This window comes from Mustela putorius, unplaced genomic scaffold (assembly GCF_011764305.1).
Source record: "Mustela putorius furo isolate JIRA1106 unplaced genomic scaffold, ASM1176430v1.1 tig00003853_pilon_pilon_pilon, whole genome shotgun sequence".
Taxonomy (NCBI): Eukaryota; Metazoa; Chordata; class Mammalia; order Carnivora; family Mustelidae; genus Mustela; species Mustela putorius.
Window position 1 is genome coordinate 12,057,034 of NW_025422005.1, and position 26,211 is coordinate 12,083,244.

General features: G+C 54.5%; 1 protein-coding gene across 7 annotated transcripts in view; it reads left to right on the top strand.

Annotated features, from left to right (window-relative positions):
- ARHGEF10L (Rho guanine nucleotide exchange factor 10 like) overlaps positions 1-26,211 on the top strand; it is a 156,140-nt gene that overhangs the window by 14,613 nt on the left and 115,316 nt on the right. For 2 of the 7 annotated variants that reach the window (XM_045063843.1, XM_045063844.1), the window contains exon 1: positions 4,517-4,587. The exons of 1 other annotated variant lie outside the window; for it this stretch is intronic. The gene's annotated coding sequence lies outside the window, so the exon portion shown is untranslated. Of the gene's footprint in view, positions 1-4,516; positions 4,588-13,703; positions 14,007-19,689; positions 19,709-26,211 lie in introns of those variants that run through there. 4 more of the 7 variants (XM_045063845.1, XM_045063846.1, XM_004741350.3 and 1 more) reach the window with 3 other exon arrangements.

Genomic DNA, 26,211 nt, shown 5'->3' on the forward strand with positions numbered 1-26,211 from the left:
CAGAGCAGAGAGCCTGATGTGGGCTCGATCCCAGGACCCTGGGACTTAATCCACTGAGCCACCCAGGAGCCCCCAAAAGCTTTTGATCTTGATGAAGTCCCAATAGTTCGTTTTTGCCCTTGCTTCCCTTACCTTTGGCAATGTCTCTAGGAAGAAGTTGCTGCGGCTAAGGTCGAAGAGGTTGCTGCCTGTGTTCTCCTCAAGGATTTTGATGGCTTCCGGTCTCACACTGAGATCTTTCATCCATTTTGAGTCTATTTTTGTGTGTGGTGTACGGAAATGGTCCAGTTTCATTCTTTTGCATGTGACTGTCCGATTTTCCCCACATCATTTAACAACTTTTTTAAAAAAAGGGTTTTATTTATTTGAAAGAGAGAGAGAGCAAGAGAGAGCATGAGCAGGGGGAGGGAGAGGGAGAAGCAGACTCCCCTGGGATCATGATATAAGGTGAAGGCAGATGCTTAACCGACTGAGCCACCCAGGTGCCCCCCCCCCCCCGCATACAACTTTTGCCTCCCCCAAATGTAACTGCTAACAGCCTGTGGTTGACCAGAAGGAAGCCTTACCAATGACATGGACAGTCGATTAACATATTTGGTACACTATATGGATTATATACTGTGTTCTTATAATTACATAGGCTAGAGAAAAGAAAATGTAATTGGGAAAACCATAAGGAAGAGAAAATACATTTTTACTTAAAAAAATCCATGTATGGGGCACCTGGGTGGCTCAGTGGGTTAAGCCGCTGCCTTCGGCTCAGGTCATGATCTCAGGGTCCTGGGATCGAGTCCCGTATCAGGCTCTCTGCTCAGCAGGGAGCTTGCTTCCCTTCCTCTCTCTCTGCCTGCCTCTCTGTCTACTTGTGATCTCTATCAAATAAATAAATAAAATCTTAAAAAAAAATCCATGTATAAGTAAACCCCCGCAGTTCAAACCTGTCTTTTTCCAAGGTCAACTGTACACCACACCACATGGTAGGAAGGATGCCCTGAGGACTGGTGGGTGCTGTGGGAGGCCCCGGGGTCCAGTCTGGGGGCCCTAGAGAAGAGATCCTTGACCTTGAGAAGGTGTTAGCCAGTGACAGCCTCAGAAAGCATTAGCCACTGTGTCTGGGGGGGAAGGAGCAGTCGTGGCATTCCAGACGGCGGGAATAGCATGGGCAAAGGAAAGCCCCACGGACCTTGAGTTGTGTGTGTGGGGCTGAGACCGTGAAGCCGGGGAGGTGAGAGAGCAGGGGTCTGTGTGAGGTGGTGGAGATGGCGGAGAGCCGCGATGTAAAAAGGTGAGGGCTGAAGGCTCATTTATGCTGAATGTGGGTTTCGTGATGTGATTCTCTCTCCTAAAAGTAGAACTCAGAGGAAGACCAAAGGAAAACACGATTTTCCAGAGGATAGGCCTCCAAGCTGGAGGGGGTGCCGCAGGGCAGGGAGGGGGGAGGGTGGCAATCGGAGAAACAGAGCTCCGTGTGAGGGGCGACCCCTCCAGGGGGCTTGCGGAGTGTGGTCCCCAGAGGGATGAGGGATCTTCAGGTTTGTTGAGAAGCCAACAATCTGGCTTTTTAAGGGAGATCTCCCAACTGTTAAATGTGGTGGCTGATAAACAACATCAAAACCACTGAAGGCGAATCCCACGCTTCTGCAGGCTCCGTGTTTTCTTGAGCTGGGGGTTGCCAGCCTGGGTCCAGAAGAGTCTATCTGATGATGCTTTGAGAATGTCCACTTGAAGTCTCCTATGATGCTCTGACGTTGAGTGTGCCTCTCACCTGTGCTGGGCTCCAGGGGGTAGGATAGGGCCCTGGGGTATGGCCCCTGCCCTCAGGCCATCAAGCTGAAGACAGTTCTAGTTAGCGTGTATGTCCAGAGCTAACAAAACAACAGAAAGGGTGAGGGTGGAGGAGGTGGTTAGGCCCAGGGAGGAAATAAGACAGACAAGGAGAGAGGTTGGAGCAGATCTGAAAGGCTGCAAATGCAGGTCTAGGAACTTGTACTTGGCTCTGTCTGTGCCAGCAGGACCCAGGCGTCTAAATTCTGGCCCAAGGCTTAATGTTGTATCACTCACTGGACATCTGAAGATGTTCTAGCTGCTTTGCTGGTGGAGGGAAGGAAAAAAATCTTCCCCTTTTCTTCCAGGTCTACACGTGGACTAAGAATTAAATTTATTTGAGACAGATTAACAGGAGGAAAAAAATCCCAAGGTTTTATTTATTTATTTAAAAGATTATTTATTTGACAGACGTAGATCACAAGTAGGCAGAGAGGCAGGCAGAGAGAGAGGAGGAAGCAGGATCCCTGCTGAGCAGAGAGCCTGATGCAGGGCTCTATCCCAGGACCCAAGACCATGACCTGTGCTGAAGGCAGAGGCTTAAGCCACTGAGGCACCCAGGTGCCCCTATTTATTTATTTTTTTAAAGTAAACTCTACACCCAACATGGAGCTCGAACTTAGGACCCTGACATCAAGAGTCACCTGCCCCACCGACTAAGCCAGTCAGGCGCCTCAGAACTAAATTTCATTATGTGCACACAGAAGCCTAATTGTGAAATTGAGACTTAAAGAAATACCCAGTGCAGGCACTTTTTATACTTTTTAGGTCAAGAAACAAAAACACCCACAAAACCAAAACCAAAACAAAAAAACCCCCAAACCCCCAAATCCTAAAACCAAAAATATCTGTGAAGAATTGATAGGACAAAGAAAACTTAATTTGGGGGACTCTCATTAGTAATGGATTCTAATCAGAAATTGGGCTGGGGTAATATGATTTAGTAAAAAGAAAATATAAATTGGAAAAAAAATTAGGGAACAAGGGTTGTCTGCACAATCCACTCACCTCTACATGTTGTATCGCCGGTGAGAGGGGTGTCTGTTTACCTCCTGGTACAGACGGGGTAGTACCCTTGCACGTGGGAGACCTATTTCCTGCTTTCAGGGGGACAGAGGGGGCCTGAATGCCCTTCCTAAACAGATGCTCCCTTAAGTAACTTTATTTAAAATAACAAATATACCTAAGTGGCACATTTTGGGTTGGCCTGCCCTTAGCCCCTACTCTGGCAATCCAGAAAACTTTCCTGTCTGTTGTCAGGGGCCCTGTTTATTCACCCCTGAAGGGGAAGATTCAGCAGTGGGGAGGGCATGTCCCTTTTGTTCACTGATGTCTCCTGCGTGCGGAATGATGTCTGGAACATAGTAAGTGCTCAACCAATACTTACCGGCTGCTTACTATGGGCCTAGTGTTACCCCAGGCCGGGGGCTTTGGATGCTCTATGAAGGACTCTTAGGACAGGCTCTAAGGAGCTTATGTCCTCCTGTGGAGAGGGACAATAAACAAGCAAACAAATCAACGAATAAGATGATTTCAGAGAGCGTGGTTTGTCTCACTGCACTGTGGGGCCCTGTTCATTTCTGTCTCCTCCAAGCTGCTGAGAGCCAGGGGGGCAGGGCTGGGGTCTGTCTGGTTCCTTGTTTCATTCCTAGCCCCTCAGGCTGGTGCCTGGCAAAGAGGGAGTAGTGAAGAGAAATGTTTTTGCTGGCTCTGTTGAATGAACCAACACAGGCTGACAAAGATTCCAATGTACATACACCTGTGCCCTTTGGAGGCTGCAGAACTCATTATTATCAACCCGGGAGTAATTGCTGATAAGCCCGAGTGTGAATTTCGGTGCAGAGGGGCTGCAGGGCACTGTTTAATAACAACGGGGATAATCTTAATTAACGACCTGATAACTGTAATTCATTGCATCATATCCGGGGGCCCTCTTTGGGATGCTGGGAGGGAGTAACTAGGGTTTGGCCGCTTGGGGAGCTGGAAGGGAGGCGAGGGCTAGGATCTCTGATCCACCACGTCCTCGCTTGGCGAGCTTTGGCCGTTTGCTCACAGCTCTGAGCCTCAGTGTTCTCATCACTAATCGGGCTAATCGGCGGGGTTGTTGCCCTTCAGCAGCCTGATCTCAAAGTCCCCCCGCGCCCCCCCGCAGCGCCCCCAAAGGCTGCGGTGACCCGAACCCGGGGCGGGGGGCGCACAGCCCCCCCCCCCACGGGAATCTCTTCCCCTCCCCGGGAAGCCCTGGCAAACTCCTGGAAGTGAGGGAGGAGCAGAAGCGGCCGCCGTGTGCGCGGGACCTTCCCGCGGGAGACCAGGACCGCGGGAGCCGACGCGGGCGGTGAAGGAGCCGGGGGCGGGGGCGGGGGCGCTGCCCCGCCCCGCCCCCGCGGGCCTCGGTTTCCCCACCTGCGCCGCGAGCGGCCGGCCGGGCGGGGCTCCCCGGCGCGGGCCCGGCCGCCAGGGGTTAAGCGGTGACTTCAGCCGCGGCGAGCGGGGACCGGGCGGGCGGGGGCGGCGCCGCGTCGCGCCGTGCGCGGCGGCGGGACCAGGCCGCTCGGAGGCGGCGGGCGCACTCCCGGCCGGGCCGCGACCTCGCGGGCGGCGCGCGCGCGCGGCGGCGGCTGGGGCGCGGGGCTGGGGCGCGGGGCTGGGGCCGCCCGGCCCTGGGCGCCCGCGGCCGCCGGGGCAGCTGACGCGCGGAGCGGCGGCCGGCGCTTTGTGAGCGGCGCGGACAACAAAGGCGCGGCCGGGCGGCCGGAGCCGGTGAGTGCGGCCGGCGGGGCGCGGGGGGCCGGGCGCGGGGGGTGGGGGCGCGCACTGCGCGAGGGGCCGTGGGGGCTGCGAGCGGGCGTCGCCGAGGCCCCGGGGTCCCCACCGCCCCGCGTCGGCGGGGGATGGGGGGCCCTCGGCTCGTCCCTGCTGGCTGGCGGAAGGTCTCTGGGCTCCTTCGTGCTCCGGGGTCCCGGGTGTGCGAGTCCCGAACTCCGGGCCTTCCCCATGGCCCTGGTGTGAATGTGTGTCCCCAGGAGCGGCGTCTTCTGTGTCCCTTCGTCCCGGATCCTGCGTGGCGTGGGTATGTCCCTGGGTGTGTGAGAGGCCCCCGAACCTGGGTCTTCTGTCGGTGTGTGTCTGTCTCTCCTTGTGTCATTTGAGTTGTGAGTGTGAGTGTGTGTACGTCTTGCGTGCGTGTGTGTGTGTGTGTGTGTGTGTGTATTCCTTCCCCCACCCCAGTCTCTGTGTCCCTTGGGTGCCCCTTCACTCAGCATGACTCCTGACTGCTCTTTGTGCATCAGTGTGTGTGTGCGCGCTAGAGAGAGAGGGAGAGAGAGACAGAGACCCGGCGCCTCACTGTCCAGGCCATTCACCAGGCCTTCAGGTCCTGCTGCCAGTGTGGTCCTTCTCTCCCTGTGCTGACCTTGGGGGTCCCTGGAGTACATGGAGTGGGGGGATGCTCCCGTTACCTCTGTTCCGGACTGGCCTCTCCGGCCCTGGACCCTTGCCCAGAGGTAGAACAGGGGCAGCCTCACAAAGGAGGGAGTGTGGGAGGAGAGGGTGCCCTGGTCAGCTGGAAGGCCACGGCTGCAGAACGAGGTCAAGCCTGGACACTCCTTGAGGCAGGGGAGTGTGTCGGGGGTGGGCGCCCCGCTGAGAATGAAGACTAGCCTCCAGGCCTCCAGGGGTGGTGTCTGAGGGGTAGCCCCCAGGCCTGATGTAGGAGAGTGTGGGGCTGGTACTTCCTCTTTCTCCCAGGGTGGGGCGTCCTGGGGGCAGGGGGCAGGAATCTCCTTTTCACTTCAATAACCTGAGGACCCCATCTTGGGCCACAGCAGGGAGGTGGGGGGTGGGGTGGGCTGCACTTTCCATTGGCTCTGGAGTGGAGACATCATCTGAGAGTCCTTGGCCTTCCCCAGGGACTCAAGTGGGGGAAGGCATGGACTGCCTGCCTGGAGCCCCATCTGTTCTCCGCGGATGCTGGGGAGAGAGGACAGGCTGTGTAGCCTCATGTAATTGCTCAGCCCTTCCCCGCAGGCCCCACCCGAATGGCCACCGGCTGCAGGGTCCGGCCGTCCACGCGCCCCAGCACAGCCTCCCCTCCGACCCCGTGTCCTGGCCTCAGGCATAGACTAGAAAGGAGGGCACAGTCTGGACATCTCCAGGCTCCCTGGGACTGTGGGTTGGGGGCTATCTTTCTCCTTCCTGAGGGTCTCCAAGTGAAGCTCAGAACCCTTCCCGTGGCTTGTGAGGCTCTGCTTTGTATCTGTGTCTCTCTCTCTCTGTTCCATCGCGCTCCCCTTCCCGGGGTCCCCTGCCCCTTTCTCTTCTGCCAGAGAACCTTCCCCGGGCTCATCCTTCTCTCCACTAAGTTGGCCCCATCCTTCACTCTCCATTCCTTACCCAGGAGGCTCTTCTCTGGTCAGCCAGGTTGGCTCAAGAATTCTTGTTCATGGGGTGCCTGGCTGGCTCAGTCGGTGAAGCATGTGACTCTTGATTTCAGGGTTGTGAGTTCGAACTCCACATGGGCCATGGAGCCTACTTAAAAAAAAAAGAAAAAGATTTCTCATTCAGGATGCTCTTAGAGCTCTCATTCCAGTGGGGGTGGCTTGTTTATACCCCCCAGAGAACGGTAAGCCTTTGGGAGCAGGGCCCATGTCTGTCTTTGATCACCAGCCTAGAACAGTGCCTGACACATAGTAGGTACTCAATAAGTAGTTGCGAATTGAGTGGCTATGGGTGACCAATGGCTCCTAAATCGTGCTGTTTCAGGTTTTCTCTTTGGGGGAGACTAGGGAGGAGAGAAAGCTAGTGAACTCCTTGGGGCCGAAGTTCCAGGTTAGTGTAAAAGCAAGGAGGCCTACTGTATATTAGATAAACTCTAAATTAATTAGCAGATATTTTATATTTGGTAAGTGCCAGGTGCTGGGCTAGCTCCTTCACCAATGCAGTCTCTTAAAACAGGAGCATAGCAGAATATAATCTTCTTAGATCAAGTTTGAAAAGATAAAGTAGGCCAGTGTATATACATGTATAATATAAATACATGTCTTAAGAAATATATATAAACATGTAAACATATAAAATTTAAATAAGTATAAATATATTAATATTTATATAAATATATTAATATATAGTATATATAAATCTATAAACTTAAATATATATAAATATATATGTATATAAAATAATGGTATACTGTTCTTTCACATCTACTATCTCTCTGTTTCAATGGTAGCGCTGATAATTAGGCAGGGAAGAAGGGTTTGTACCCATTTTACAGATGAAGAGGTGAAACATAACACTTAAGTGTCTGCCCGAGGTCACAGTTAGTTCCTGGAGCACTCAAGCCTCAGTCTCCCTGAATGTCCAGCCCTCCTTTCTAATGCAAGCTTACCTTCAGGGCCTTGTATTCTTGTCACCTGCTTCACAGCGGTGAGTGAGCCACTTTTCATACCCCTTGAGGGGAGTTGGGGGTGGGGCTGGGGGGAGGGGGAGACAGGATGCAGTGGGCCCGTGTTTTCTTTCCATCCCACTGTGCTTCCTGGGCCCCAGCTCAGCTTCTTTGTCTTGGTAGAGGGCATCAAAGCCGCCTTCCTTTGGGGTCCTGTTTCCCAGAGTGACCTATCCTTGCAGAGCCTGTGCAGGGCCCCAACTACGGATATCCTGGAGCCAGTTCATACTGAAGCACGAGAGCTGATTGCTCAATTTTAGGAATTTTTATGAGCTGGCCGTTAAACAGCCAGTATAAAAATTTGTACTATATAAGCTTATAATTAAAGAAATTATGCTAAGAACAAGGGTAATCTATACTCAAAATATAGTACTTTCTAGTTATTTCACTGTATTTTACTATTGCCTATGTTTTTGTGGTTTAGATGCATATACATTATATGCAGGTATATACATCTGTATGTGTACGCATGTATATGTGCACAGATTTGCGTGTATATGTATAGACTGTGCACACAGCTGTGCTCTTGGATGTCTTCAACTCTGTGTTTACTGGTATCACCTGAGTAGCTTGAAACTGGCCACAGGGAGAGGATTTACACCACAGAAATTGGTATACTGCAAGTCAGAAGTATTTTCCCCCGACGAGAGCTAATTGTTAATTCTTTTTTTGTTTTTTATTATTTTTAAATTTTTAAATTATTATTTTTTTTAATTTATTTGACAGACAGAGATCACAAGTAAGCAGAGAGGCAGGCAGAGAGAGAGGGGGAAGCAGGCTTCCTGCAGAGCAGAGAGCCCAATGCCGGCCCGATCCCACCCTGAGACCCCCACCCTGAGACCCATCACCTGAGCTGAAGGCAGAGGCTTTAACCCACTGAGCCACCCAGGCATCCCCTTCTTTTGTTTTTTTGTTTTTATTTATTTATTTATTTATTTGAGAGAGATCACAAGTAGGCAGAGAGATTGGCAGAGACAGAGGGGGAAGCAGGCTCCCTGCTGAGCAGAGAGCCGGATGTGGGGCTCTATCCCAGGACTCTGAGATCATGACCCAAGCCAAAGGCAGTGGCTTAACCCACTGAGCCACCCAGGCACCCCTCCTTCTTTTGTTTTTTAAAAGATTTCATTTATTTATTTGACAGAGAGAGACAGCGAGAGAGAGGGAACACAAGCAGGGGGAGTGGGAGAGGGAGAAGCAGGCTTCCTGCCAAGCAGGGAGCACGATATGGGGCTGGATCCCAGGACTGTGGGATCATGACCTGAGCCGAAGGCAGACGCTTAATGACTGACAGCACACCCCCCAAACCCCCACACCAGGCAACTGTTAAATATTTACCAGTGTATCAAGGGGATCCAGCAGTGAGTGACTTGGGCAAGCCCTTGCCTGGGGCTCGCATTCTGGTGTGACCCCTCCTTAGGGCTAGTTTAGGGTCCTCACGGGTACAAAATGAGAGGGGCAGCCACTGGGCTGGGCCTCCTGTGCTTGTAGGGGTCACAAATCGCTCTCAAACGAACTCTACACCCCAGAAAACGAGTTGTTCTATTACAGTGTGTCCGCTGGGGGTCGGGGAGATGTGATGAGGATAAGGCTCAGTTAATTGAGGGCCCGGCTTTGCCATTAATTGAATAACCACACTCAAGGAGACCCAGACATTTGGGAGGCAAAGTAGCAGTGGTGCCCGAGGACCATGGACAAGTCAAACACTCAGAGGTGGTGAAGATGTGATATCTAGGACACACACTAGGGTGACTAGAGCTGTTTGGGCCTGGCTTAGACAATAGCAGGCGTGACCCATCCCTGTGGGTTCAGGGACAGTGTGAGAGGCAGAGTCAGACTCTTGGAAGGACAGGGTTATGAGAGCTCTGGATGGGAGACAGACAAGGCATGAGCCGTGAATAGAGGGAGAATGGGGTGGGGAGAGGGGAAGGGTCTGGATAGAAGGAACAGCATGTGCAAAGGCTCAGAGGTATAGCTATTGGGAGATCAGCCAGGCTCTGGTGTCAGGTGAGCCCAAAGTCTGCAGGGCTGTGGCAGAGCATGTGGCAGGGCTGTGGTGAAGGCTGAGGTCAGAGGGCAATGCGTCCTCTGGGAACCGGCAAAGGGACCCTGCCAAGGCAGGCCTGCCGGGGGCATCATGCTCTGTGGATCTCCAGCCCCTGCAAAGCTTTAAAGTTTCTCAGTAGCTTCTTGGGGCGCCTCAGTGGCTCAGTGGGTTAAGCCTCTGCGTTTGGCTCAGGTCATGATCTCAGGGTCCTGGGATCGAGCCCTGAATCAGGCTCTCTGCTCTGCGGGGAGCCTGCTTCCCTCTCTCTCTCTGCCTCTCTGCCTGTTTGTAATCCGTGTCTGTCAAATAAATAAATAAATAAATAAAAATCTTAAAAAAAAAAAAAAAAGTTTCACAGTAACTTCTTCTTATTCCCGAAGCTTGCTGCTGCCCCTGCCTGGTATTCATTTTGATATCAGGCCAGACAAAGGAGAATCAAGAAGATGAGTCTGCAGCCCTCCCCCCAACTTCAATAATACCAGAAAAGCCAAAGATGAAAGTGACTGATCTTTAGGTTACCTGGTATTTCTTGTTGCTTCTGCTGCTTCTACCCTTGAGATAGGCATTGACTGAGTGCTTGTTTGTTCAAAGACAATGCCTGTTTATGCCTATATGTGCCAGGCGTTGTTCATTCATGCATCTGTTCATTTAATCCCCATACCGATCCTGCACTTGGGTACCGTGAGCCCACCTTACAGATGGGGAAACTGAGTCTTAGGTTGCTTGACTTTCCCAAGGACACAGTGTAAGTGGCAGGATTGGAGCCGGGTCAGGCCCCGAGATCCCTCTACGATGGATTTCTTCCTCTATGCTGTTTTCTTCTTCCTTCTGAGGAGGGCAGGGAGAGAATGCGCTGCAGGTGTGCGATCCCAGCACACTTTACTAGTCTTTATTTGAAGTTACTGTGTGTTTTTTAACCCATGTAGCCGGGTTCATCACCCTGTGGCATAGGGTCAGGGCTTAGAGTAGAACCATCGGCCCAGATGGGCGCCCTGGGCCTGATGTCAGGAAGGAGCTAAGAGTAAAGGCTTGCATTTACGGAGAGAGCTCCTAGGTACGGAGGCGCAGGCCTGTGGCTCACGGGAGCTTGTCTGGTCCTCAGCCAGGCTGCGGGGTAGGTTGTAACATTTCCATTTTGTTCCCAGTGAGGCGGAGGCCTAGGGCCAGGCAGCTGTGAGGGGTGGAAGCAGCCAGAGTTCATCTCGTTCTCTCTAGCCCAGAGCGTAGCTCTCACCCGTGTGTCCACTGTCCAGGGCCCGGCCTGGCCGTGCCTTTGGCGTCGCCGGCAGCAGCGCCCACATGCTGTGGGAAATAGGGCAGCCAAGCTGACCACTTGGCCAGAAGCATGGGCTGTTCCCACCTCTCGGTGAGAGCCTGGTGCTGACCCCCTGCCAGGGGATTTATCTTCCCACAGACCTTTCCGTCGAGTGGGTGGTCTTGACCGAGCCCCGCCTTCCACTTCTTTTCAGGTAGACCCCCAAGTCCGGGGCAGAGCAGGTGGTTGGGGGAGCCCGCCCCAGGACGGTGTGGAGGACCCTGGACGAGGTGGCCTTTCTGGCTCTGGCTCCCTCCTCCTCCTGGAGAGCCTGGCCTCCCCGTGGAACTCCCCCTTCTAGCGGCTGCCTGATTGGTATGCGCCCCTGAACTCCAGCAAGGGGACAAGGCGGGGACCAGCTCCCAATACTTCCCTCTCTTCATTGTTTGAAGTGGGCAGACTTGGAAGGAGCTTTAAAAATGCGGGCTTTTTATTCAATTTCCCTAGAAAAACAATGATTTAAATTAAATAGACGAGTAACAGTTTCTGGAAATGGAAGAAAAATATTCCTGAACCCAGACATTACCCAGAGCCTTTGAATGTCTTTTAAAGTATGGGTTTGTTTTACTTGAAATTATGCATGTATTGCGTGACCAGGGAGGAGAACTTGGAAAATACAGAAGAAAATGAAGCTTGCCCTTTCTTCCGCCACCCGCAGACAGCCGCTCTCAACACTGTGGCGCGCGCGGTTCATTTTTCCCGTGACTGCTTTGCTTGTTTTGCAGGCCCTGGGTTTTATAAGGCCAGGCCCGTGCTGAGCGTCGGGGATAGATGGAGACGTGGCCCCTGCTGTACCTCTTCCCGCGCCAGACCTTGGGCAACCCACTTGACCCCTCTTTGTTCCCACTTGCTCATCAGCAAGATGGGGGTGACCTGGCAGAGGTGTCCCAGGGTGGGTGGACGTAGCGAGGGTGCAGGCGGCCTGTCCAGGACAGCCCCTGGCCCCGCAAAGAGCTTAGCGGTGTTCCAGTGGGGACCAGGCAGTAGCCTGGCCCTTGCGGACCTTTCGAGGTGGGGAGGAGACAGATCCCAGACCAGTCAAACGAATGAATGAAATGACCGCATGTCATGGGATAAGTCCCATGAAGGGAGCAAGATGATGCGATGTGATGGGAGTAGAGTAACTGGGGTGTTGGGTTGGTGGTGGAGGTGGTGTGTGGGGGGGAAGTGGGCTGCAGAATTTGTTAGCTAGAGGTGGTCCCGGGGTGCTTTTCTGAAGAGACACACTTAAGCTGAGACTGACTGACAAAGCACGGAGGGGAAAGAATTCCAGGCAGGGGTATGGCAAATGCAAAGGCCCTGTGGCCAGGATGGCCTGTTTAGGCAGCAGAAATCCCAGAGCCTGCAGCGGGCAAGGGAACGAAGGTGGTGTTAAGAAGGCAAGCAGGGGGGCGCCTGGGTGGCTCAGTGGGTTAAGCCGCTGCCTTCGGCTCGGGTCATGATCTCAGGGTCCTGGGATCGAGTCCCGCGTCGGGCTCTCTGCTCGGCAGGGAGCCTGCTTCCCTCTCTCTCTCTCTCTCTCTCTGGCTGCCTCTTTGTCTACTTGTGATTTCTCTCTGTCCAATTAATAAATAAAAAAAAGCTTTAAAAAAAAAAAAAAGAAGGCAAGCAGGTTGGATGGTTAATTTAGGTGCCACGGGAAGCTGTTGGACATTTGTGTTCCTCATTTCACATAGAGACCTTTATTAAGGAGATACAAATCCAAGATTCCAGCTGTTAATAACCCTCTTAGGAAATTTACCTTTTCCCACGTAACTTATTCAAAAATAATTTACCGGGTGCCTATTCCATGGAAGCACTTGAGTATTCGCTGTGGGCTGAGGGACAGTCACAAAGCTTAGCGAGAGGAAGCCTGGCCCGCAGGTAGCCCGCAGTGCCCGCATGCCATCTGGCTGACCCAGCACGACCCGCCGGACCCTTGTAGACTCTGATTTGGGAGGGGTGCTCTGGCAGCCGGGAGGAGAACTGGACACATGGGCTGGGGTGGGCTGGGCCCAGAGGAAGGTTGAGGGGTGTTCTGAGTTGGAGAGCGATGGCTGGATTCAGGTGATCAGAGAGCGCTTGGCTGGAATTCCCGGTAGGTGGTTCACAGCAGGTGAAGGAATAAGAGGAATGGAGTATGTTCTAGAATCTTCTTATGAGTGTGTGGGTGGGTGGTGGTGTCAGGAAGTAAGACAGTTAAGAGAGGATGGGGAGCATGGGATTTTGAGAGTGCAAGACTCCAATCAAGGACAGGTTCATGTGAAGAGACTGCTTAGAAGTTTGAGTGGGGGGCCCCTGGGCTGAGATTCGGGCTGGGGCACCATTAGCATATAGTGGGGGCAAGTGGGAGCCCCCAGAGGGAAGGTGTGTGGAGAGGTCTGGTCATGTGGATGGAGGGGGGCTGGGAGGAGAAGGGAGTGTGGGGTGTCTGGGAAGCAGGTATGGGAGACCGTCTTGGAAAAGGGCTCTTGGTCGACAGGACTGCTGGTCACTGAGAATCCATGAGACAGAAAGTGGCCACTGGCTTTGGCCACATGGAGGCAGCTCAGGTCTTCTGTAAGAGCGGTTTTGGGGGAGTAACAGGGCGGGAATCCTAAGTGGCAGTGGCCTGAGGGCACGGAAGACAAGGAAGATGAGCCGCATACGTATAGATGGAAAGATGGGACAGTGCCTAACCCAGGCCTTGGGGACTCCAGGGGGTGTCCCAGGGAAGTGTCTGCGCCATGCAGCCAAGAGGCATTTTGGGGAGGCTTCTGGGCATGAACAAAGGCTGGGGATGAGCGTTTAGTAGGGCCCTGTCCTGCCAGGGAGGGGCCTCTGGAAGTCACAGCTGAGTTGCTCTGTGTCTCTCACTAGGCCTTTGCCCTTTATCTTGAGCACCATAGGGAGCCAGTCAAGTGTTTCAGGCTAGGGAGGGACATGACCAGAACTTTTTGTTCTGGGTGGAGCCTGGGTTGGAAGGAGGAGAGACATCAGGGAGACCTTTGGAAGCCGTCACAGGCTCTGTGATTCCTAGATCATTCTGTGAACCTTGGTGTTTCTTTCTTTCCTTTTTTTTTTTTTTTAAAGATTTGATTTTTAAGTAATCTCTACACCCGATATGGAACTTAAACTCATGACCCCGAGATCAAGAGTTTCATGCGGGAGGAGACAGAAGGTGGCCACTGGCTTTTGCCTAAACTCATGACTCCGAGATCGAGAGCCAGCCAGGCGCCCCAACCCTGCTGTTGCTTTAGTGCTTCCCAAACTCTGCTCATCTCTCCTTTCTACAAAGATTCCTGAGGCTCAGAGAGGTTAAGCAACTTGCCTGAGGTCACACAGCATAACAGGGCATCCGGACTGGGGGACTGGTCCCCTGAGTGAAACAACCAGAGTCTCCAGGGTGGAAGCAGGTGGTGAGTAACCCCTGGGAGGGCCTCACTGGGGCTCCAGTTATAGGTCACCATCTACATTTCCCCTTGTGCCTGCGGATGTTGTCCTCTTGCGGTCTCTGGGGAGGAGGAGCTGGGCTGTTGCTGGGGACTGGGAGTTAGACTTGGGAACCAGAGCCCCATGGGCTGTTTGAGCAGTTTCCTGGGGCTGGTTTCTTCCCCAGTAAGTGATTGGAAAACCCTCTGGGGCTGGGCCAGGTCACGTGGGGTCAGTGACGGAGGTGGTCTCCCTGCTGGGAGGGCAGAGGCCTCATCGTTGGGGGGCACCAGGAGCGATGGGGAACCATTAGCAGAGCCCCGCCCCTTGTGAGCCCCAACACTCTGGGCAGGTGTCTGGCTTCCCTGGGGTCTTGGTTACCTCACCCATGAGGCAGGGATGGTATTAAATGTGACTGCGAAGGATCGAAACAATAACCAGTGTTTGCCGAGGCCCCAGAGTATGCTGGGCACCACGTATTAACCTTTCGGTTCTTTGTGGCAGTCTCGTGAGGTGTGCATAGTTCTTATCTTCCTTATCTTCATTTTATAGATGAAGCGGCTGAGGAACAGAGAGGGCAAGCAATTTTCCCCAAACCACACAGCTAGCAAATGGCAGAACTTGAACCCCGATCCACCTGACTCCTGAGTCATCCCTTGAAACCCCTCCTGTCCCTGTGAGACTCTGTTCAGCCGAGCCCTTCCTTGGCACATCACCTGAGAGAATCTTTTGGGGGCTCCCGCATTCTGTCCATCCCACTTTGGGGCGCCCAATCTAGTCTGATCCCTTGTTTCATCATGGAGCCTTGGAGCTTCAGTGGCCAAAGTGCCTTGTTCACCATGTCACAGCTACATGTGGCAGACTTGCGATGAGAACCCCAGCATCCCGGACCCCTTAGCCTTGCCACTCTTTTTACTACCCCAGGGCCTGAGGAAGATCACCCGGCTGGGAACCGGGCATCCACCTCTTCCTCAAACCAGCCAGGAGAACTTGGGCAACATTTCACCCCATCCCTGACTTTTCCCCGAGCCTTGATTTCCTCTTCTGGTAAATGGGCAGGTTGAGAACCTAGAGTCTCTACTGATTCTGATAATCCACGAGTCTAAGATCTCAGGTTTCTAGGAATCCATGAGTCAGACATTTGCCACTTTTCCTACTTCCTGTCTGTTGCCCAGGGAACCAGGGGAGATTGAACTGAAGAAACAACTCAGAGAGCCTGATTGAGAGCCGCTTATGATCCACGCGTTGATGGAGCACTGGGGCGTGCCCAGCAGGGAGGCCGATACCATTGGCTGTGCTGCAGCAGCGAGGTGCAGAGAGGCTGGTGAACTTTCTAGAGGGTCCAGGGATGGAATTTCCTGTGTATGAGGCAGTGCTGAGGGTATGTGTGCGGGGTACTTCCTCCTCCATGTGCCCTCACGTGGAGCTCTCTGCAAAACCATCTCTCTGGGGCTCCAGATGGGAAGGTCCACCCCGTCCATCCATGCTTGAGAAATGGCTGTGAGGGGCCCACCTGGAAATGCAAAATGGCTGTGGAGACCCTTGAAGGGACAGTGGCAGGGAGAGCAAAGTGTGCTTCGTCCACCATTGGCCAGAGCTCAGCCCTGCCTGGCAGCATGCCTGGAGAGCGGCCTCTGCTGTTTACAGGGAAAGGGACTTGGGACCAGGGAGAGGTTGTGGCCAGTGGGGAGGAAAACAGGAGCTGAGGTAGGACAACGAAGTCAGAGACTCATTTAGAGCTAGAAGGGCCTTCTGGGATCATGTAGTCCAGGCTCCTAATTTTGTGTCTGGAGACATCTTAGTCTGCAGACGGGCTGTGACTTGCCTCAGGTCTCACAGCCAATGGCAGCAGACCCAGGAACAGAAGAGGATTCGAGAAGCTGGATCATTAACCCCAACTTCTGGCTGCTCTCATGGTCATGACTTCCTGCCAGGTCCTGCCCACCCACTCTCCCTCCCATTAGAACAAACACAGCAACACTAGTAATCATTGAAAAGGAATCGTCTCGCTGAACACTGAGCATGTTGATCTCTGGAGTGGACTCAGGGGGCAGGCTCCCTTGCTCAAGTCCCACTGCTCCTTTCTTCTGCCCTGTGACATTGAGCAAGACATGATCCTCCTCTTTATTGACAACTTGCTTCATGTGTATCATGATTAAGCAGATTCTGAAACTATAGGACTTCTCAGTGCCTTTAACATGTTGAGTATTGTTAATCTTCAGGAGGGAGGATTTCTACTCTTGTTCTTCCATAGTCTTGGACCACTGAACACTTTTTTTTTTTTTTTTTTTTTTTTTTGGCGAACCCCTATTAACATCTTTCTGGATATAGGTGTTCCTTTGAATATGCAGATTAAGAAACCTTGATGGTGGTTCATCAGGACTGTTTTAAACTTTTAAACTCAGACTCTGTGGACTAATAGTGGTGTTTTGGGGTGACATCCCCCCTGATCTGTTGACAGCCAACTCTTCAGGAGCCCACCTTGTCTCCCTGGGCTCCACAGAACCATTGCCCTCTGAGCATGAATTACCTCATCACTGTTGGTGGTAGAAGCAGCAGGAGGTTTCCATGATTGGAGCCACCGTGTCTTCCTGGGGCAGAACAATGGGCTGAGATGTCCTGGACTGGCAGCCTGTGCCCTGTGGAGGCTCTTCCCAGGGCCCCTGGCTCACCTGGGAGCAGGTACAGAGGATGCCAGGGAGGAGCAGAGCCTGCTCTGCAGAACAGGGCAGCCTGGGACCGTGAGCCTGGGACATGGCCACCTGGCTTCTGTCCCCGCTCCGGCATTCACCTTTTATGACCTTGGGCAAGACACAGCCCTCTGTGGGCCTTGGTTTCCTCATCTGTAAGACGAGAGGCAGGGCTTAGTGATCTGTTGATTCCTCTCAAGGCTGATGTTCTGAGAAATGGGCACATTTGGTACTTTTGGTCTCCTGTAGCTTGTTGGGTTTCTCAGTGTCACTGAAGATGTTCTGTCCGAACTTGCCTTTCTCAGAAAGTGAGGTGTGTGTGTGGAGGTGCATGTCAAGTGATCTTAGCACCCTGGAGAACCCACGAACTGGTGATTCTCATATAGCTATGTACTGTAGGCTTGCCTGGACAGCCTGCTAGGAATGCGGATTCTTGGGCCTTACCCCAAGAGACTCTAAATTTGTAGTTTGGACCGGACCTTAAAATCTACATTTTTAAAAAAATAAGGATTTAGTTATTTATTTTAGAGAGAGAGTGTGTGCATGTGAGCATGGTGGGGAGGGGCAGAGGAAGAGAGAGAAACTCAGGCAGACTCCATGCTGAGCGTGGGAGCCCCATGTGGGGCTTGATCTCATGACCTTGAGCACATGACCTGAGCTGAAGCCAAGAGTCAGGTGCTCAACTGACTGTACCACCCAGGTGCCCCCAAATCTACATTTTTTTTTAAAGATTTTATTTATTTGTCAGAGAGAGAGAGTGAGCACAGGCAGACAGAAGGAGAAGCAGGCTCCCTGCCGAGCAAGGAGCCCGATACGGGACACGATCCCAGGTCACCGGGATCATGACCTGAGCCGAAGGCAGCCGCCCAACCAACTGAGCCACCCAGGCGTCCCCAAAATCTACATTTTTAAAAAAGCCTCCTCATTCATGTGGTTCTCAAGTCTGGAGTTCAAGGGCACACTGCTCTCTTTGAACCAAGCAGTGCTTAGAAGAATGGCCCGCTGGGGTTGGTAATGGCTTTGTCTGGTCCTGCACAGAGACATCCTCATCTGCAGTCACAGCCTTCTGTAGCCGGTGACCTCTCTTCCCTGTAAGCTAGGGTTTTCCAAACCTGGCTGGTTACTGGAATTTCCAGGAAGCTTTAGAACAAAATATGAATTCTTGAGTCACCCCTTAGAGATTCTTGGAACCAGTTAGATCTCAGCTGGGACCCAGAAATCTCTATGTGTTAAGACTCACTAGGTCTTCTGTGTGTCTATTTGTCATTCATTCAACAAGTATGTGTCAAGGCTTGCCATGGCCCAGCCCAGGGGAGGGTGTCGAGGACATAATTGTTAGGCCAGTTGCAGTCTTGGACATTATGTCATCTGTTCTGCAACCTGGTGAAGGAGCTACACGGTGATTACACGGGGATGCTTGGCCAGGTTGGGGAAACATATCTAGAAAATGGTTGGGTTGGACAAAGTACCTGGGGCAAGGCTGGGATTTCTGGGTAGTTTAGCTCTGGTAATTTCCAGATTGAAGTAGGGCCCCGAGCCCAGTGTCCTCTGGTCACTACTTGTGGACTCCTGTCATTAGTTCACCACTTATTTATCCACCCACCCATCCATCCACCCATCCACCCATCAACCCACCCACCCATCCATCCATTTACCACCCATTCATCAATTCATCATTCACCCACCCACCTACCCATCTACCCATATACCCATTCATCCATCATCTATTCATCCATTCACCCAGCCATCCATCCATTATCCACCCCTCCTTCCCTCCGTCTGTCCATCTATCCATATGTCTATCCATCTACCCACCCATTCATCCATCTTCCGTCCATCCATTATCCATCATCCATCCACCCATTCATCCATCATTCACGTCCCATCCGCCCGCCCATTTATTCATCATGCGCCCATCCAGACCCACCCATCCACCCATCATCTCCATCCACTCGTTAACTTGCCCACTTACCCATCTACCCATGAACCCGCTGATCCGCCCCACCCCCCCACCCAATCATTTATCCATCCATCATCTCTCGAATCTCTATCACGTGCTGAGTACCGTGCTGGGACCGAAATGAAAGGCATTCCTTCTGCCCTCAAGGAACTCACAGTCTGGTGGGGGGTCAGAAAACAAAGCAAATGATTCCAACCCAGTTGTCAGGTGCTCAGACGGGCAAGTGGCCAGCTCGGTCAGTGGGCACCATGAAGAAATGTCCCCACAGTCATTTTGTGTCAAGGCCCAAAATGAAGGTGGCAGTGTCCCAGGCAGATGAGGTGGGGCACAGCTTCCAGGCCAAGGAAGGGCCTTGCCCTTGGGAAGGCAGGTGGTCACGGCTGGTGGGGGGAGCCTCTTCTGCTCCTGGAGCTCAGGCTGACTCTTGTTTTCCATGCCTGTTTCCCTGTGAGGTCTGGCTGGCAGTAGGTGCTCAGCAAACGTTCATTGTTGGTCAGTGGGGAGGTCTGTGCCATGCTGAGGAGTTTGTAACCAGGGGGCTGTAGACCGAGTGCGGGCAGGGGAATGACACCCTCCTGTGCGCTCCTCCTACTGGGTGGGGGGAAGGGGGAGGGGACTGAGGGGCCTCCCCGGCTTTCACCCCTCCTTGGCCTCCTCAGCCTTTAGCCCTTTCCTCCTGCGGGTCAGAGCGCCTGCACGCTGCCACCTTGGCGAGCCCGCGGCAGCTCTCCATCAGGTCTCTCCTGCAGCTCAGGGCTCTGCCTCTGTTTGGGGGTGCTGGTGAGAGGGCCGTGTAATGTTGGGGGGTGGGAGTGAGTAGATGCTGTGACAGCTAAGAGCCTTGGCTTCCGGTTCTGATCCCCGCTTTTGCCTCTTATTCCCTGGCTGTCCCGTGTGGCCTCCGTGTTTCAGCTGTTTCCCAACCTGTCCAGTGGGGGTAGGACAGCCTCTCCCTCCTGTGGTTCTTGGACTGTTTCGGAGAGTTGTCGTACACACAGCACTTAGAACAGTGCCTGGCGCGCAGGGAGCCTCTGACGGGGTGAGCTGACACATGGGGCTCTGGGGGCCGACGGGCTGGGTGGCCTGGGTGGCTGGTTCTTTATTCTCGCAGCCGGAAGGCCTGGTTGGAATCTCACCTCCACCTCTGACTAACCGCAGAGATCTGCGAGCGGACTCAGGCTGGGAGCTCAGGTTTCTCACCTGTGAAACGGGGCTTGACGCCCCTTGGTGCTGCTGGCTGGAGCGTTGAGTCTGACAGCCCGTTCGCTGCCTCAGACTTACTATTGAAATCAGAAAACCGAGGTCTAGACCTGTAGAGTGAAATCTCCATTTGATGGTTGTGGTGTGGACAGCCACTTCCCCAGCCCACTGACTCGGGAGGCGAGTCTCACATCTGTCGGGCCACCTCTCTTGGCCCTGGCCTTCCCCTTCGCATGGCCTCCTTGGTTCCTGGGATCGTCCTGCGACCGGGGCTCTGGGTCTCCCAAGTGGGGGGCTGTGGGGCAGAGGGATGCATCTGGTCTGCAGGGGGTCCTGGGGGGCAGGGAAGATCTGTCCTTCCCGAGCCAGGCTGGATCTGGGTGCCCTGGAGAGACTGGCTTGGCCCTGTGCCTCCCACCTCATGATCCAGCTTTGTTTGAGTTCTCAGGGCTGAGTGATTCGTCATGCTGACGCCCCAAGGAGATTTGGGTCTCAAGCAGGTAAATATTAACCGTACAAATCCAGGTCTGAATATAGATCTCTGGGGCTGGCTGCTTGGGGGCCTGCCAGGTTCTGAGTTTCCCCCGAGCTGCTGGGAGGGAGGAGCCCTCCAGAGGAAGGAAGGGCACCTGCTCCAAGCCAGGCGGCAGCGTTCGATTGCCATTACTATCCAGTGGTCTGGGGCTGCCCTGTTTTACATGGAGGAGGGAACTGAGGCACAGAGCAGGCAGGAGGCCTCCTCCGCTTCACGCAGCTAATGGGATGGGCCTGGGGTTGGCACTGGGAGGGTCTGCCTGCGAAGCCTGTGCTTGCCGCCACCCCCGGTTTCTTCCTGCTGTTAGGACCACCCCAGGGGCTAAGGGGCGCCCTCTGGCTCCTCTGAACCTGGCCCTCAGATTCCCTCTTTGCGAAGTGGGGACAGGTGGTTTGGGGTCCCTGGCAGGCGGGACCAAGTTCAGGACACTTGAGTGCAGGGGTGCTGTGGGCACGCAGGGAGCTTCCTCTCCTCGAGGCGTGTGAGGCTCTGCTGGGACCTGGGCTGGGGTTTGGGAGTCTCCTGCTGGCCAACCAAGCAAGGCTTCCCTTGAAGACCGGGTAGGAGGCCCTGTGGGGACACTGAGGGCCCCGCCCCACTTTTTGTCCTCTTGGTACTGTCACACGAGCAAGAATGAGAACACAGATTTGGGACTTCAGACCCTGGGTTCGAATCCCGTGTCTTACTAGCTGTGTGATCTCCGGCAGGCCTTTGCCTGCTTTGGTCAGAGGTTCCCGCGGAAAGATGGGGATTGTAACTCCTGTTTCACAGGGCCATTGTGAGGATGGGGGGATGGTCTGGGCCAAGCCGCGAGGACATAACATAGCAGGTGCTCAGTGAGCCCCTGGCGTGGGGGTCTTCTGAGGCCTGAAGGGTGAGTGGAAGCCACGCCTCCCTCCCCGTGATGCTGGGAGCCAGGAGCAGGATGGGGATGGTTCTGTGCGCAGCTGCAGATGGGGCAGAAGGGGGCACCAGCTCCACAGTGGGGGTGCAGTGTGGGAGCTAAGACTGGCTGGAGAGAGAGGGAGATGTTGGCTTTCCCCTTGTTCTCCCTCCCCTGGCCCTCCCCACGGAGGCCCTTCAGGCAGAGGGAGCCGCAGTGTGGCCCTTGGCTGTTTTGGCAGCGGGGGGCGGGGGGAATCAGAACCCCAGGAGAGGAGGTGACTGGCTCTGTGTGGGTGGGAGTTGGTGGTGGGACCAGGCTGACGCCCGGCGCAAGACCCACGCGATGCTGGTGCTGCGCTACGTCCTCAGCTGCCTGGGGCAAGTCCCTGGGGCTGGTCCCTGGGGCTCTCGGGCTCCCTGCCTCTCTGGCTTGCCCCTGAGCCAGCTGTGAACAGAATATTCTGTCACATGGTTCACTAGACTGGCCCTTCCTCTACCAGGAGACTTTTTGTTTTATTTTCTTTTACTTTTCCCTAATATGGTCTCATGTGGCTCTCTTGTCTGTCCTTTCTTGGGGCCTGGAAGGCTTATGACTTGGCCCTGGGGAGGCTGTCCCAGCAAAGCCCCACTGACAGTGGCTGGGCTGCACGGGCCCAAGTACGCGAAAGCTCAAAGGGAAGCCGAGGGGAGGCATCAGAGCTGTGCAGACCTGGCTGGCCTAGTCTCCAGCTGTGTGACCTTGGGCAAATCACCTCGCCTCTCTGAGCCTCCGTTTTTCTCACTCAGTTCAATCCAAGTAGCACTTAGTAAGGCCTGTTAGATGCTAGGTTATGGTACTAGAAGTTTCAGGCAGAGCAATGAACAGACTCAGCCCCTGGCCTCTGGGCTTGAGGTCTGAAGAGTGAGCGGGGGACTCACGTGGGGACCTGGATCTGGACCTCGAAGCATCGGAGATCTCCTGAAAAGGCACGTGAAACAACACGCAGGGCTCTAGATTTGAATGGGACCTAAGGAGTGGTAGTCATGAGAGCAGAGGCTGGGATTTCTGGAGAATTATTGCCAGGTCGATTTCATGCTCGCCAGCAGGAAAGCGGGACACTATTTCTAGAGAAACAGAGTTGATTTTCTGTGTATACTGCTGACATGAGTCAGTGTCCCTGGTTGTCACTGAGGCTGACTTGTTCCCATATATGCCCCGAACTTTGCAAGAAGGAAATGCAGCCCTGGGTGATATTCTAGAGTCGTCCATCCCCGGCATACGGTGGGCACCCAAGAGGTGTTTCTGGAACTAGTGGCACCAGAAACACATCCTAGTGGGGGTGTGATTGATGTGGGGAAAGAGGGTCTGCTCACATAAGAGGGTGTCCTATGTAGGAGGGAGGGGGCCTTGTTCCGAGTGACTCCAGAGAACAGAATAAGAACAGGTTTTAGACCCTTGTCATGTGGGACAAAGGAAGACCCAAATGTGAGAGTGTGGTGGGGGATGGGGACTGAGGCCCAGGGTAGGGCAGGTGTGTATGGAATACCCAGTCTGTCCCAGGCATGGTGCGAGGCTCAGTGAGCCCCATCAGGGGAAGGGGACTTTTCCTTGTTTATCCACTGATGTCTCCCAAACACCCGGAACAGTGCTGGGCTCGTGCAGGTGCTTCATGGACATAGGTTGAACGAATGAATGAGTGTGTTACTTAATCGGATCTCAGCAGCGTCATCACATCCAGTTTGCAGATGGGTAAACTGAGGCCTAGGGAGGTCAGGACACACATCTGCTCCAGCCGCTCACGGGGGGAGTCAGGATTTGGGGTCTGGGCTGCTGGATTTCAAAGCCCGTGCTCTGAGTCACCCCCTTGTCAGGGTCTCCCGAAAGGGATCTTGTGCTTGCTGACAGGTTGCCTTTCACTCTCAGTGACCCCTCCCTTGAGAGTGATGGAATGTGGGAAAATACAGAATGCTCGATGCAGAAACAGTAGTGGGTTAAGGCCGTGGGGCCCTGGGGGTAACTGCGGCCACGAGCTCCTGCTTGGACCAGTGGGCGCTCGTTCAAGGAACTGGGTTAGGAGGGGATATGATGCCACCAGCCCTGGGGCCCTTTCAGGCCTGGACTGAGGTTATGGTCATCCTCAGCCACAGCACAGGGTCGGAGGGCCTGCTCAGGCAGTAGCAGGCACATGGCTGTGCCTTCCCTGGCCGGCGCAGCAGGGCCTGGATCTTAGGCCGTTCCTGCCTGGGGACCTTCTCTTGGGTGGTAGCTGGATGGGCCCGGGTGAGGCCAGACGTTCATAGGAATATGTCCCTTCCCTCAGCTGGCCGCTGGGTGGATCCAGACAAGATTGCCCAGTGGACTTAACACGTTTGCCTTGGGATGCTCTGGGAGCCCAGGGCTGGGACCCGGACAGAGGGGGCTCCTTGCTGGGGCTCTGTTGGGGGGCAGTGCAGCGAGACCCCTCTCTGGAGGCCCTGGGTGAGAGCACTTAGTCTGCTGGCCCTCCAGTTCTCCTCTTCCTCCTCTCCCATGGGCTCCCCGGGGTCCCTGTGGCCCTGTCTGCTTACCTGGGGCTTGTCCCAGGCAGCAGACTGGCGGCTGGCCGGTGGCTGAGGAATGAGGGAGCTCCAAGGCACGGCCCCATCGCCAGCGGGCCTGGGTTCGGATCCTAGCCCTCCCATCACGGACCATGTGACCGTGGGCAGCCTTCGTACCATCTCCGCGCCTGTTTCCCGATCTGTAAACGAGGATGATGGTCACAGTGCCTCTCTCTGAGGGTTGTGGTAAAGACGAGGTCATGAGAGGAGTGAAGATCTCGGGCGAGCTCTGGGCCTCTCGTGAGCGGTTAGTAAACGGGAGGTGTTGGGATGCTGACCTCGGCGCTCCTTGGTGGCACTGGGCAGCCCAAGGAGCTGTCGCCTTTTGTCTGTGCCCAGGGCCTGGACCCTGGACTCCACCTGTGTGAAACTGCTTGGCATGGGTGAGTGTCTGGGCCTGGTCGCTGGGGAGGGAGGAGCAGGCCCTTGACTCCCGCGGGAGGGCTCCTACCTTCTTCCCTCCCTCTCTCCTGCTCAGACGCGCTCATCGCCGTGTGTCCCATCGCTTTTGTTCACTGAGGAGCATTGATCGATGGATAGGCACCCCCTTCCCCATCTACGTTCAGGCCCCTCCCAGGAGTTCCTGCCGCCCCCCAAACTCGCCCCGCCCCACCCCGGCAGCTCTGCCTGGTCCCTGCTCCGTTCTCCGCCCGCCAGACCATCAGCTCCACAGAGCAGGCACTGATGAGTAAGTGTTGAGGTTTGGGCTATGACCATGCGCTAGACCGGGCTTGGGGTCACATCGGGGAGTGGGGCACAGTCCCTGGCCTCCGAGAGCTCCCAGTCTGGTTGTTGCTTTATTAAGGCCAAGGTGGCTGTTCGGTGCCGACAGCGGTGCCTTGTGTCCAGGGAGGAGAGGCATCTGATGGGAGAGGTCATGGTCTGCCCTGTCCCTCCCTCTGCCTCTCCCTCTGACCCCAGCTTCTATGTTCCAGAGGCCGGGCCAGGTGGTGGGAACCCAGAGAGAAGCCGTTTGTGGTCTCTGCCCCTCAGCCTGGTGGGGAAGAGTCGCAGAGTCCTGGTACCATAGCGAAATGCAGTGTCTTTAGGCTTGTAGCCTGCATTATCTGCCATGGAGACCAGTGACAACTCTGGTCTTTGTGTCCCTGTGACTAATGACGGCCGCATTAACAGGCCATTATCTGCCCTAGATTCTCTAAGGACTTGACCAGGTGCCCTGAGACTGGGGACTTCCGCCTTGGTACTTCTGTGGTATTGCCAGGTAATTCTGTGCCCTGGAGGAGGTCTAGCTGTGCCCTGGCCGCTACCTGCCACGTGCCCGTAGCAGCCCCCTTTCCTGCTAAGCTGTGACAACCAGAATGTCCCCAGATATGGCCAGAATTCCCCGGGGGGACAAAAGTCACCCCCAGTTGAGAAGCTGCCTTAGATGGATCCGTCAGAAGAACCGCCTGATGCCAGGTGGGATGGAAAATTTGAAATCCAATACCACCTCCCCCACAGAAAAAATCAAAAGAGGAAAGAAGTGCCCCCAACATCCTGTATTCCTTGGCTGGACACATGATCTGGTTTGGCACAAAGCGCACACATCCGCGGGGAGGTGGGAGGGCCCTTGTGGCTGGAGCAGCTCGGTGCCCTGGCCCAGGCCACCCAGCCCAGGACCTCTGGCAGAAGCCACCCCGTCCTCGCCAGGTCTGGGTGTGCCCGGCTCTGTGTGGCTGTGATGTCAGGCAGGTCACCAGATGGCCACCTGGAGGACACGGGACCTGTGTCGGTCCTGGGAGAGGAGAGTCAGAATGGGCGGCTGTCCTCTGAAACTTCTCCCTCACCTCACAGTATCTTGGTTTGTGGTGATGCGTGGGTTTGTAAAGTGTGGTACGTGCCTCCTTGCAGCACTATGGGCTTCAGGAGGCCAGGAACCAGCCGGTCTTGCCCATCAGCAAATCTCCAGAAATTTCCACGGTGCCCGGCGTACAGAAGGCTCAGTAAATATTTGTGGCATGATTAAGGGGTGCTTTTGGATAGCACAGGGATCCAGAGAGATAAAGCCTGGCTTTTCTATCCCCCAACATCCCCCCTTGAACGCTATTGATCTCCAAGATTCCCAGAGCGAGGGGGTGGCGCCCAGAGACGACCTCTCTAACACCAATGGTACACGGGTAGGTGTGTGACCTCCGCCACTCACTTCCGGCACGCATCCTGATTTGGAAAGAGAGGGCATCCCTGTCCTCTGACCAACACCTGGGCCACTCAGACAAGCCTTGGGTGAGCCTGGCAAAGCCTTGGTCTTGGCAAGGAGTGGCCAGCTGTCCCTGTGTGCGTCTGTCCCTCTGGCCAGCAGTGAGCACCTGCGTGGTTCGAGCTGCAAGCAGGAACCAGAGCCGGGG